At 44.4% G+C, this 12016-nt stretch overlaps 1 long non-coding RNA gene across 5 annotated transcripts in view; it reads left to right on the top strand.

Moving 5' to 3' along the window:
- The first annotated feature begins 2892 nt into the window (after positions 1–2892).
- Positions 2893–12016, top strand: part of LOC123465202 — a 29009-nt gene continuing 19885 nt past the window's right edge. Inside the window, exons 1-5 of one of the 5 annotated variants that reach the window (XR_006640347.1) lie at positions 2893–3053; positions 3663–3778; positions 4243–4368; positions 7859–7966; positions 11328–11684. This is a non-coding gene — a long non-coding RNA (uncharacterized LOC123465202). Of the gene's footprint in view, positions 3054–3662; positions 3779–4242; positions 4369–7858; positions 7967–11327; positions 11685–12016 lie in introns of those variants that run through there. The other 4 variants (XR_006640344.1, XR_006640346.1, XR_006640348.1 and 1 more) reach the window with 4 other exon arrangements.

The following is a 12016-nucleotide window of genomic DNA, read 5'->3' as shown; positions in this document are numbered from 1 at the left end:
AAAACTCAACATTCAAAAAGCTAAAATCATGGCATCTTGTCCCATAATTTCATGGCAAATAGATGGGGAAAAAGTGGAAACAGTGACAGACTTTATTTTCTTGGGCTCCATAGTCACTGCAGATGATGACTGCAGCCATAAAATTAACAGACACTTGCTCCTTGGAATACAAGCTATGACAAATGTTTCTTCAGTCATTCAGTCATGTATGACTTTTTGTGAGCTCATGGACTGTAGCACGCCAGGCTTCCCTTTCCTTCACCATCACCCAGAGTTTGCTCAAACTGATGTCCATTGAGTCAGTGATGCTATCCAACCATCTAATCCTCTGTTGTCTCCTTCTCCTCTTGTCCTCAGTCTTTCCCAGCACCAGGGTCTTTTCCATTGAGTCAGCTCTTTGCATCAGGTGGCCAAAATATTGGAGCTTTATTTTCAGTATCAGCCCTTCCAATGAATATATAGGGTTGATTTCCTTTAATATTGACTGGTTTGATCTCCTTGCACCCCAAAGGACTCAAGAGTCTTTTCTAGCACCGCAATTTGAAAGCATCAAGTCTTCACTGCTCAACCTTCTTTTTGGTCCAACTCTCACAGCCATATATGACTGCTGGAAAAACAAGTAGCTTTTATTCTTGCATATGGGATATCGAATTTGTCTTCACAAATTGTGTGCTATATTTAGACTCTTGGTTCATACTCCATGTAAGCATGTAGTGTGGTAATTAAATACAATTAGAAACAAAGATTTAAGGATGTGGTTTGCCTACCAGCAGCATAGGAATGTTCCATTTTCTCCAGCCCCTCTTACCCTGGTATGACATCTCAAAACTCAGAAACTCTTACTTGTTGATATGATTATCAATTTCATTTTAGCTCAGTTTGAACAGAGAAGCAAAAAAATGAGGGGGCCAATTTTTTTCAGGTTTTAGGGTTTTACTTTTGTCTGTTTTACTTTTGTCTGTTAGACAAAAGTAGGTTTTACTTTTGTCTGTTAGAAGACAAAGTACATGCAGCTTGTGGGCTCTTTGAGTCACTCATTTTTTGCAGGAATTTTCTTGTATTTGTTTTCAAGTGTGATCTTTCATTCACATAATAACAAATAACATAATTTGAAGAAACTAGTTTGAAATGATGGCTTGCTTCTACTCAGAAAATCTGAACACAAAGGAACCAATGTGAACCGCAAAGATCAGGGTGCCAAGCTTTTAAGAATATTTTAGGTTTGCAAATAATAACTAATGTGCTTGTTTTTTCAAGAGTATATTTTTACTCTGATAAATAATAAGCTTTTCCAGAAGGCTTCCAGTGTCCACCTCCTGCTGGAAGCCTAGGATGCTGAAATCAGGCCACTTCCTGTCTGTCTTCATAAGACACTGGGCTGCACTCTAAGAATATCTTGGCTCTCCCCAGGATCTGGACCATCACAGGGCCACAGAAATTTGTAACAGTTTTGTTTTGCCTGTTGAAATGTTTAATGGCAAAGGTTCTTTCAATTCCTGATGTGGGTGAAGTGTGGAGCCCAGTGATGATTTCTTCTTTAAGAAATGTACATCCTAGTTCCCACACGAGGGTGAGTCCTCTGTCCAACAATGAGAGACCCTGCATGTGTGCGGCCGGTGCCTCCTAGAGAGCAGCTTTACGCTAGTCTAAACCCAACCAAGTTCTATCTACATGGTAGATTCAGGCCTCCCTAAATCATGAAATTAAAAGATGCTTACTCCTTGGAAGGAAAGTTATGACCAACCTAGATAGCATATTCAAAAGCAGAGACATTACTTTGCCAACAAAGGTTCGTCTAGTCAAGGCTATGGTTTTTCCTGTGGTCATGTATGGATGTGAGAATTGGACTGTGAAGAAGGCTGAGCACCGAAGAATTGATGCTTTTGAACTGTGGTGTTGAAGAAGACTCTTGAGAGTCCCTTGGACTGCAAGGAGATCCAACCAGTCCATTCTGAAGGAGATCAGCCCTGGGATTTCTTTGGAAAGAATGATGCTAAAGCTGAAACTCCAGTACTTTGGCCACCTCATGCGAAGAGTTGACTCATTGGAAAAGACTCTGATGCTGGGAGGGATTGGGGGCAGGAAGAGAAGGGGACAACAGAGGATGAGATGGCTGGATGGCATCACTGACTCGATGGATGTGAGTCTGAGTGAACTCCGGGAGTTGGTGATAGACAGGGAGGCCTAGCGTGCTGCGATTCATGGGGTCGCAAAGAGTTGGACACGACTGAGCGACTGAACTGAACTGAACTGAAATCTTGTCTAGGGGTTCCCTTGTGGCTCAGGTGGAAAAGAATCTGCCTGCAACGCAGGAGACCTGGGTTAGATCCCTGGGTTGGGAGGATCCCCTGGAGAAGTGAATGGCTACCCACTACCAATATTCTTGCCTGGGGAATTCCATGCACAGAGGAGCCTGGCAGGCTACCGTCCATGGGGTCACAAGTGTCAGACATGATAACACTTTCATTTCACTGTTCAAGTCCTGTCTACACTCATGTTTAGATGAGACAGTGCACTTTTTATGAGAACATTTAGACCTGACTGTTCCGTGTGCACTGGGACGTGGGGACCTGGGTACAGGCCTGGCCTGGCCTCTGTCTGGGAAACTCCGTGCCTGCGTCTGAGCGTCAGCGCTCAGATGTCTGGGCTCTGGGGCTGGGCAGGCTTCTCTGGGTGACCATTCTCTCCTCTGCGTGGGCTTCCCTGGCCCTCCCGGGGGTCAGTGCTGCGGTCGGGCTCCTAGTCTGTCCCCTGCCAGGTTCACCTCCCTGGGGCTCCTGGAGACCCCCCAGGTGGCTACCTGGTAATCTTTCCAATGTTCCAACACATTTTCAGGTTGAGTAGGGAGGCAGGTTCACCTGGTGAATTGGTTCCAGGGCACAGGGATCGGGCAAAAAGTCAATGGGCAGCAGGTGAGGTTGCTGCCGTGCTCTCCTTCCAGTCGACTCTCTCCTCCAAAGAGAACAGAGCTGCCCCTCGTCTTTCAGCCCAGCTCTCCTGTGTTTTCTCAACACCTCAGTGGGACAAGAAAGACAGAGCCTGCCAGAACCAAGGTAGTGTGTTCACCTCTAGCATGAGCTTTCAAACCAGCAAAAAATCACACAGAACCAAAGTGAAAACAGGAGGGGCCTGACTTCTCAAGGACAATTGTGGGGAGAGGAGACAGTCACTACACTTCTTTCTAGGATCCCAGGGGGTCCCAGAGACCTGGCTTTTTTACACATTGGGGGCCCTCTGACCACCGCCATGGTGTTCTTGTCCTGACCGAGGGGACATGTGACCCCAGCTAGGGGGTCTGGGGACCATGTGAGTCTCACCCCATCTCCATGGGTCAGGATCACGTGTATGGGGAGACCACACACACACAAAACTAAGAAAAAGGGAAGAATACATGAGAGCTTCACTTGTGTGCAGGAATTAATACTTTACGGTGTTCACTTTATACAGGCCTGTGCCTGTTTGCCTCTTTATCCCTGGGAGGTTCACCCTCCGTGGGGCTCCTGGGGACCCCTCAGGTGGCTACCTGGTAACTATTCCATTTTTCCAGTACCTTCAGGTTTAGAAGGGAGGCAGGTTCACCTGGTGAGTTGATTGCAGGGCACACGGATCAGGCAGAAAGCCAAAGGGCAGCAGGTGAGGTTGCTGCTGTGATCTCCTTCCAGTCGACCTTCCATCCTGAGCAGAGAGCAGACCTGCCCCTCATCTCCCAGCCCTGCGTCTGACGTGTTTTCTCAACGCCTCAGTGGAACAAGAAAGGACCGAGCCTGCCAGAACCAAGGTAGTGTGTTCAACACTATCATGACAGCTGTAAAAACTGTTAATATCACACAGAACCAAGGGAAGAGAGGAGGACTTCTCTGGGAAAAGCATTGGGAGAGGAGACCAACCCCACACTTCTTTCTACCATCCCAGGAGATTACAGGAACCCACTTGTTTCCACCTTAGGGGCCCAGCAGAGACCTGGTGTCCTAACCAAGGGTCGTGTGACCCCAGGTGCAGGGTCTGGGGAGGTGGTGTCACCTTGGAGAGTGTGGAAGTGTGCCCCAGTGCAGGCTCTGGGGATTGGGTGGGTCTCACCCCATCCACGTGGGTCAGGATCCTGTGTACACGGAGACCACATGTCTGCTCTTTCCCTGCAGTGTGTCCTGTCCCCTCGGAGATTCCCAGGATCTGAATTGAGAGTATTGCCCTGAATAACCTGTGGTCCTTTTCCTTCTCTTCATCTTGTCACATTCACATGAGGTCAGGCGGGTTGCTGCTCTGTGTTCTGCTGAGTGAAAACCTTTGGTGGTGTCGTGTTAATATCAGCATATCCCATGTCTAATCATAGGGGTCACCACTGTCTGGTGTCCCCTAGACCAAGCTCAGGTAATTTATTTTATATTGGAGCAGAGTTGATTTCCAGTGTTTTGTTTGTTTTAGGTATATATGAACTTCATTCAGTTATACATAGACATATATCTATCCTTTTACTGTTTTTTGCCTCATATAGGATATTACCATCTTTTTCAGTCGAGTTGCCTGTTCTATTCCATAGGTCCTTTTTCATTATCAACTTGATATATATCAGTGTGTATATTTTCATTCCAAACTCTTAATTTGTCCCTCCCTTCTTTGCTTTGATAATCGTAATTTGGTTTTCTCAGTCTGTTTCTGTTTTGTACACTAGTTTATTGGTATGAATTTATAGATCCTGTGTATACATGATATCTTAGGATATTTGTCTTTTTCTCCCTGACTTACCTTACTTAGTATGATAATTTCTTGGTACATCTATGTTGCTGCCAATATCATTTTTTCTGTTTTTTGACTGAGTGGTATTCCAGTTTATAGATGTACCATGTAGTCTTCATTTTTCTGTCACTGGACATTTTGATGAGTTCCATGTCTTGGCTTGTGAATAGTGCTACCCTGAAAATTGGGGTGCACGTGTCATTTCAAATGATGAATTTCTCCAGATCTAAGGCTGGGAAGGGATTGCAGGATCATATGATACATCTATGTTTAGTTTTTCAGAGAACTTCCTTGCTGTTTTCCATAGTGGCTTCACCATTTACATTCCCACCGAGACTGTAGGAGGATTCCCTTTTCTGTACATCCTCTGCAGTATTATTCTTTGTAGATCTTTTTGATGATGGCCATTGTGACCAGTGTGAGGTGATACCTCATTGTAGTTTGGCATTGATTTAATAATTGCTGATGTGGAGTATCTTTCCTTGTGCTTTTATTGTTTTATGCCTTATGAGTACAATTTACCTCTTGTAACTTGGCCCTATATGGAATTCTTTTCTCATTACTTACCCCAGGACATTTCTTGAGAGGTTTCATTTACAGCCCTGTCAGACTTGTGACTATTAAGACCCCTTCAGCACCTGTTTTATGGCTTCCCTGCTGGCTCAGTGGTAAAGAATGCGCCGGCAATGAAGGAGACTTGCAGGAGACATGGGTTCAATCCCTGGGTCGGGAAGATCCCCTAGAGCAGGAAATGGCAACCCACTCCAGTGTTCTTGCCTGGAGAATCCCGGGGACGGGGGAGCCTGGTGGGCTGCCGTCTACAGAAGTTGCACAGAGTCGGACACGACTGAAGCGACTTAGAAGCAGCAGCAGCAGTCTAAGTATGAAATTGCTGCATCACTTGGTACCTCTATGTTTAGTTTTTAAAGACCCTCCATAATGTTCTTCCTAGTTGGGGTACCATTTTATAATCCTACCAACAGTGTAGAAGGGTTTCCTTCTCTTCACACCCTCTGCAGAATTTATTGCTGTAGCTTTTTTGATATGGCCATTCTGATCAATGGGAGGTAACACCTTGTTGTACATTTGATGGTTTTTCTTTAAGAACTCGTGATACTAAGCATCTTTTTATGTGCTTTATGGCCATCTCTATGACCTCTCTGGAGAAATGTGCATCTGGATCTTTGGGCAATTTTTTATTGTTTGGGCAAGTTTTTGTTGTTGGTGCTTGTATTGAGCTGTACTAGTATTTGTGTTTGTTTCGGGTGTACAGGAACTCAGTTCAGTTATATTAATACATAATATTTATTCTCATTTGGATTCTTTTTTCATATAGGTAATTAGAGTATGTACAATAAACTTCCCTATGCTATTCCAAAGGTACTTGTTGATCGTCTATTTGATGTACATTAATGTGTGTATGGAGATCCAACCAGTCCATTCTAAAGGAGATCAGCCCTGGGTGTTCTTTGGAAGGAATAATGCTAAAGCTGAAACTCCAGTACTTTGGCCACCTCATGCGAAGAGTTGACTCATTGGAAAAGACTCTGATGCTGGGAGGGATTGGGGAAAGGAGGAGAAGAGGACGACAGAGGATGAGATGGCTGGATGGCATCACTGACTCGATGGATGTGAGTTTGAGTGAACCCCGGAAGATGGTGATGGACAGGGAGGCCTGGCGTGCTGCAATTCATGGGGTTGCAAAGAGTCGGACACAACTGAGCGACTGAACTGAACTGAACTGAATGTGTGTATGTTAATTCCAATCCCTTAAATTATCCCGCCTGCATCTGGAGGACAACAGGCACTCCAAGTCCATTGTGGAGGCACACAGCCTGCTACATACTCCCAGCTCTCTCAGTCCCAGGACACTGCAAGCCAATCAGGCTCCAGGGACGTGACACCAGCCTTATTTTTTTTTTAATTTTTAAAATTTATTTTAGTTGGAGAATAAGTACTTTACAACATTGGATGATTTTTGTCATACATCAACATGAATCGGCCTCAGGTATTCATGTATTCCCACATCCTGAATCCCCCCTCCCCACCACATGCCTCTGAGTTGTCCCCAAGTACCAGCTTTGGGTGCCCTGCTTCATGCATCGAACTTATGCTGGTTGTCTGTTTTACACATGCTAATGTACATGTTTCAATGCTATTCCCTTTCTCAAATCATCCCACACTCGCCTTCTCCCACTGAGTCCAAAAGTCTGTTCTTTACACCCGTGTCTCTGATCAGAGTCAGCATTTCTTTTTCTTTTTTTCCACCATTTGAACTGGAGTATATAGGTGAATTACTGCCTTGTTGGTGTGTTTTTTCCCTTCTACCACAACTTGTTTCATTTCTACTAATACATAAATGTGTATATATTTTGGGTTTTTTCCATATTATTACAGAGTGTGGAGTAAGTTTCCTTGCTAACATTATACAGTGGGTCCTGGTCATTTATTTTATAAACAGCATTGTGCATATATTAGTCTGAAGTTACTCATTTCTCCATGGCCCCATCTTTATATCTTGGTGACTGGAAATTTCTAAGTCTATGAGGCAGTGTCTCCAGGCAAGAAGTTCATTTATATCCATCTTTAGATTCCACCTAGGAACGATATCATAGGATACTCATCTCTCCCTGTCTGCCTTAATTCACTTGGAATGATCATCTCTACTTTTTTTCCCCTGGCTGAACATGGCATTATTTCCTATTTCTTTATTGTTGAGAAATATTGCATGTATGTACCCCATTGTCTGTATCCATTCATCTGTTCTTCTACAATTAACTTGATTTTCCCTGTCTTGTACCTACTGGGCCAAAATCGCACGCCCATCTCTTTGAAAGACCCATGTCTCTTAAAATTTTGGTTGTCTCCACCTGGCTTTCTCAACCGCATCCCAGTCCAAGCATGAGACACAGCCTGCTTGGGCTCCAGGGATGGGATAGCAGCCCGAGAGAGGGAGGTTGCAGGGAATTAACTAGGCATCGGTTTTTTTCTTTTCCTCATGCCGACCCTATGTTGGAGGATAGTCGGTTTATAGTTTTGTGCTTACTGTCAGTGTACAGCACTCGATTTAGTATGGACATATACATACAGGATGACTGTTCTTCTTTGGATTCTTTTTCCATAGAATTTACTGCAGAAAGTCAAGCAAAGTTCCACATGCCTATATGTGCCACATCTTCTATAAGCTTTACTCTTTCGGTGGACATTTCGATGGTTGTGTGTCTCGGCTACGGTAAGTAGTGCTGCGGTGAACATCGGGGGCATGTGTTATTTTGATTGATGGTTTTATCAGGACATCAGGATACCAGGCCCAGGTGTGGGAACGTCAGATCCTAGGTGTAGTTTCCTTGGAAGTTTTTTTTTTTTCCTTTGGCATGTGAAGACGGTCTTTTCTAGTGGCTATTGCCAGAGTCCCTTCCCACCAACCACGTAGGAGGGTTCCCTCTCCTCCTGGCCCTGTCCCCCATTTGTTGTTTGTGGACTTGTGAGGGTGGTCATTCTGACTGGTGGAATTTGATTTCTTGTGGTTGTTTTGATTGGCATTCCTCCTGTAATAATTTGGGATGCTAAGCATCTTCTCCTGTGAAAGTATGGTTTTTTCTTTGTTTTCTCCTTCATGGTTGTGAGGAAAATATACCTGTTGCAGTTAACTTTTTGATAGTGGGTTGTGTTTGTAATTTATTTCTGCAGTATTCTCCCTAGGATCTTTCCTGAGGGCAACTGTCATTAACAGCCCTCAAGTCTAATTGGAGGTGCCACTAAGCACAGGTCAGGCTTCCCTAGTGGCTCAGATGGTAAAGAATCCGCCTGAAATGCAGGAGACCTGGGTTAGATTGCTGGGTGGGGAAGATCCCCTGGAGAAGGGCATGGTAACCCACTCCAGTATCCTTGCCTGGAGAATCCCATGGACCAAGGAGCCTGGCAGATAAACACGGGTGGTCAAGTTGTAGTTACAGAAAATGTCCACATGGTGGCAGCAGTTTTCATTCCCAACTCTGGTTCTTGGGGCAACCAGAACCTAAGGAAGAGTTGGTGTCCTAGGCTGTGAACTGGAGTGGAATGTGCCTGAGCAAACACCCAAGGCCCTGTGTCTCACTACTTGTTCCCCCTAAAGCTTCACCCCTTTCCTCAGACTCATCCTAACGGGGGCCACAGCACCCTGCTGAGGTGCTAGGAGGCTGCACTCAAGAAGTTAAGCTGTGAAACCCAGCACCAGGAGAACTGAAAGCTAGGTGGCATTTCCAAGATCCTTGAGGCCATACGGTTGTCACAACATCCTTTGGTGCACTAGGGACTATGGTCCTTGTCAGAGCAAACCAGAAGGTGTAAGTTTAAGAGGGGGCTCAATTAAGGGCACTTTGTCTAGTGGTTTCAACCCCACCCCAGTCCAGCCTTTGGACCAAAGCCTGTTCAGGCTGCGGTGATGGGATAGCAGCCTGGGTCAGGAAAGTCAGCAGGAATAAACTAGGCAAGCCTTTTCATGTTTATTCTTTTCTTGAATTTCATGTGCGCTGCAGTATTGTCGGTGTGCAATGTGACTGTTGTCAGTATCCAGCCACCTGATTGAGTTATGACATGTATGTCATAACCTGTATTCTTTTCTGGATTCATCTGCTGTAGAAGTTATTGCAGAAGGTGGAGCAAAGTTCCCTGTGCTGAATATCGTGTCCTTGTGGAATATCTGTTACATATATAGTTTTCTGTGGAAGAAATGAAGAAAGAAAAGGGATAATCCTTGTGGAGTATCTACTACTGATACACATTTCTGTGTATTAGTCCTGACTTCCTAATTCATCCCTGGCTCTTCTTTGGTTTTATTTATTTATTTTTTCAGAATTCTCCATTTGTATTCGAATTCTCAGAGTCTCTTTTTATGTTGTAATTGAATTCCTTTGAATCGCTTTTTCTTTTACCTAGAAGGGACATCACATGCTATAGTCTTCCTCTGTCTGGCTGACTTCACTCAGTGTTTGATCCTCCAAGGTCTATCCTTGTGACTACCAGTGGCATAATTTCATGATTTCAGTAGTAGTTTTTCATGGCTGAGTAATATTTCATTTTTTGTATGTGCCACATTGCTTTTAAGCTTTAATCTGAAGATGGACACTTTGCTGGGTCTGTGTTCAGGCTACTTTAGTGCTGAAGTGAACATTGGGGTGCATATGGCTGCTTGAAAGATGATTTTCTTGGGATACAGGCCAACCTGTGGGAATGTCAGATGGTAGGCTTCAGTTCAGTTCAGTCGTTCAGTCGTGTCTGACTCCTTGCGACCCCTTGAATCACAGCACACCAGGCCTCCCTGTCCATCACCAACACCTGGAGTTCACTCAAACTCATGTCCATCGAGTCGGTGATGCCATCCAGCCATCTCATCCTCTGTCGTCTCCTTCTCCTCCCGCCCTCAATCCCTCCCAGCATCAGGGTCTTTTCCAATGAGTCAACTCTTCGCATCAGGTGGCCAAAGTATTGGAGTTTCAGCTTCAACATCAGTCCTTCCAAAGAACACCCAGGATTGATCTCCTTTAGAATGGACTGGTTGGATCTCCTTGCAGTCCAAGGGATTCTCAAGAGTCTTCTCCAACACCACAGTTCAAAAGCATCAATTCTTCAGCACTCAGCTTTCTTCACAGTCCAGCTCTCACACCCATACATGACTACCAGAAAAACCATAGCCTTGACTACACGGACTTTGTTAGCAAAGTAATATCTCTGCTTTTGAATATGCTGTCTAGGTTGGTCATAACTTTCCTTCCAAGGAGTAAGTATCTTTTAATTTCATGGCTGCAATCACCATCTGCAGTGAATTTGGAGCCCAAAAAAATAAAGTCTGACACTGTTTCCACTGTTTCTCCATCTATTTCCCATGAAGTGATGGGACCAGAGGCCATGATCTTAGTTTTCTGAATGTTGAGATTTAAGGCAACTTTTTCACTCTCCTCTTTCACTTTCATCAAGAGGCTTTTCAGTTCCTCTTCACTTTCGGCCATAAGGGTGGTGTCATCTGCGTATCTGAGGTTATTGATATTTCTCCCGGCAATCTTGATTCCAGCTTGTGCTTCTTCCAGCCCGATGGTAGGCTTAGTTTGCATTTATTGTTTGTAGACTTGTAAGGATGGCCAACCTGGTGAGATCTGATTTTTCATTGTCATTTTGGTTGGTATTCTTCCTGTAATAATTATGGATGCTCATCATCTTGTCTTGTGGCAGTAAGTTTTTTTCTTTTTTTTTTTCCTCCTTCATGGTTGTGAGAAAAATTTACCAGTTGTAGTTCATTTTTTGAAAGTCACTTGTGTTTGTATTTTTTTATGCAATATTCTCCCTAGGACCTTTCCTGAATGTAGCTGTCAGTAACAGTCCCCAAGGTCTGTTGAATTGGAGGTACCAGTAAGGGCAGGTGGTCAAGTTGTAGTTACAGAAAATGTCCACAAGGCGGCAGCACTTTCCCCACACCCAACTCTGATTTCCTCAGGCAACAGGAGCCTAAAGAAGAGCTGGCTTCCTAGGCTGTGAATTAGAGTGGAGTTGCCTGAGCAAACACCCAGGGGCTTAATCTCAATACTTCTTCTCCCTAAAGCTTAACCCCTTTCCTGCAGAATAATTCCAACCTGGACCACAGCACCCTGATGAGGTGCCTAGGAGGCTGCACTCTCAGGAAGAAGGCTTGACCTGGGGACCCCAGCACCAGAAGATGTAGAAGCTGGGTGACTTTTCCAAGGTCATCGAGGCCACAGTGTCAGGACACCATCGATTGTGTTCCCTAGGGGCTGTGGTCCCTGCCAGATCAAACCAGAAAATACAGATTTACGAGGGGCCTTAAAGAGCAACCAGCCCGGTCAATTCAACCCCACCACAGTCCAGCCATGAGAACAGCCAGCTGAGGCTCCAGGAATGGGATGGAAGCCCAAGTCAGGTGAATGTTTCATATCTGAGGACGAGATGGTTGGATGGCATCACCAATTCAATGGACATGAGTTTGAGCAAGCTCTGTAAGACAGTAAAGAACAGGGAAGCCTAGCGTGCTGCAGTCCATGGGGTCGCAAAGAGTTGGACATGACTGAGTGACTGAACAACAATATATCCTATATGAACACACGAGTGCAAATTTAATGAATGAAAATATAATTTTGTATATATCATATATGAAAATGTGTGCATATTTCATGTCTAAAAATAGAATTTTCTATATTTCTTACATAAAAGTATGTGTGAATTTTCATATATTAAAAGATGTGTGTGTATTTCATGGATGAAAAATTGAATTTTCAATATTTCATATATGAAG

The sequence above is a fragment of the Bubalus bubalis genome, chromosome 20 (assembly GCF_019923935.1).
Source record: "Bubalus bubalis isolate 160015118507 breed Murrah chromosome 20, NDDB_SH_1, whole genome shotgun sequence".
NCBI classification, from domain to species: Eukaryota; Metazoa; Chordata; class Mammalia; order Artiodactyla; family Bovidae; genus Bubalus; species Bubalus bubalis.
The sequence above is the reverse complement of the archived record's forward strand: the minus strand, read 5'-3'. Positions and strand labels throughout refer to the sequence as shown.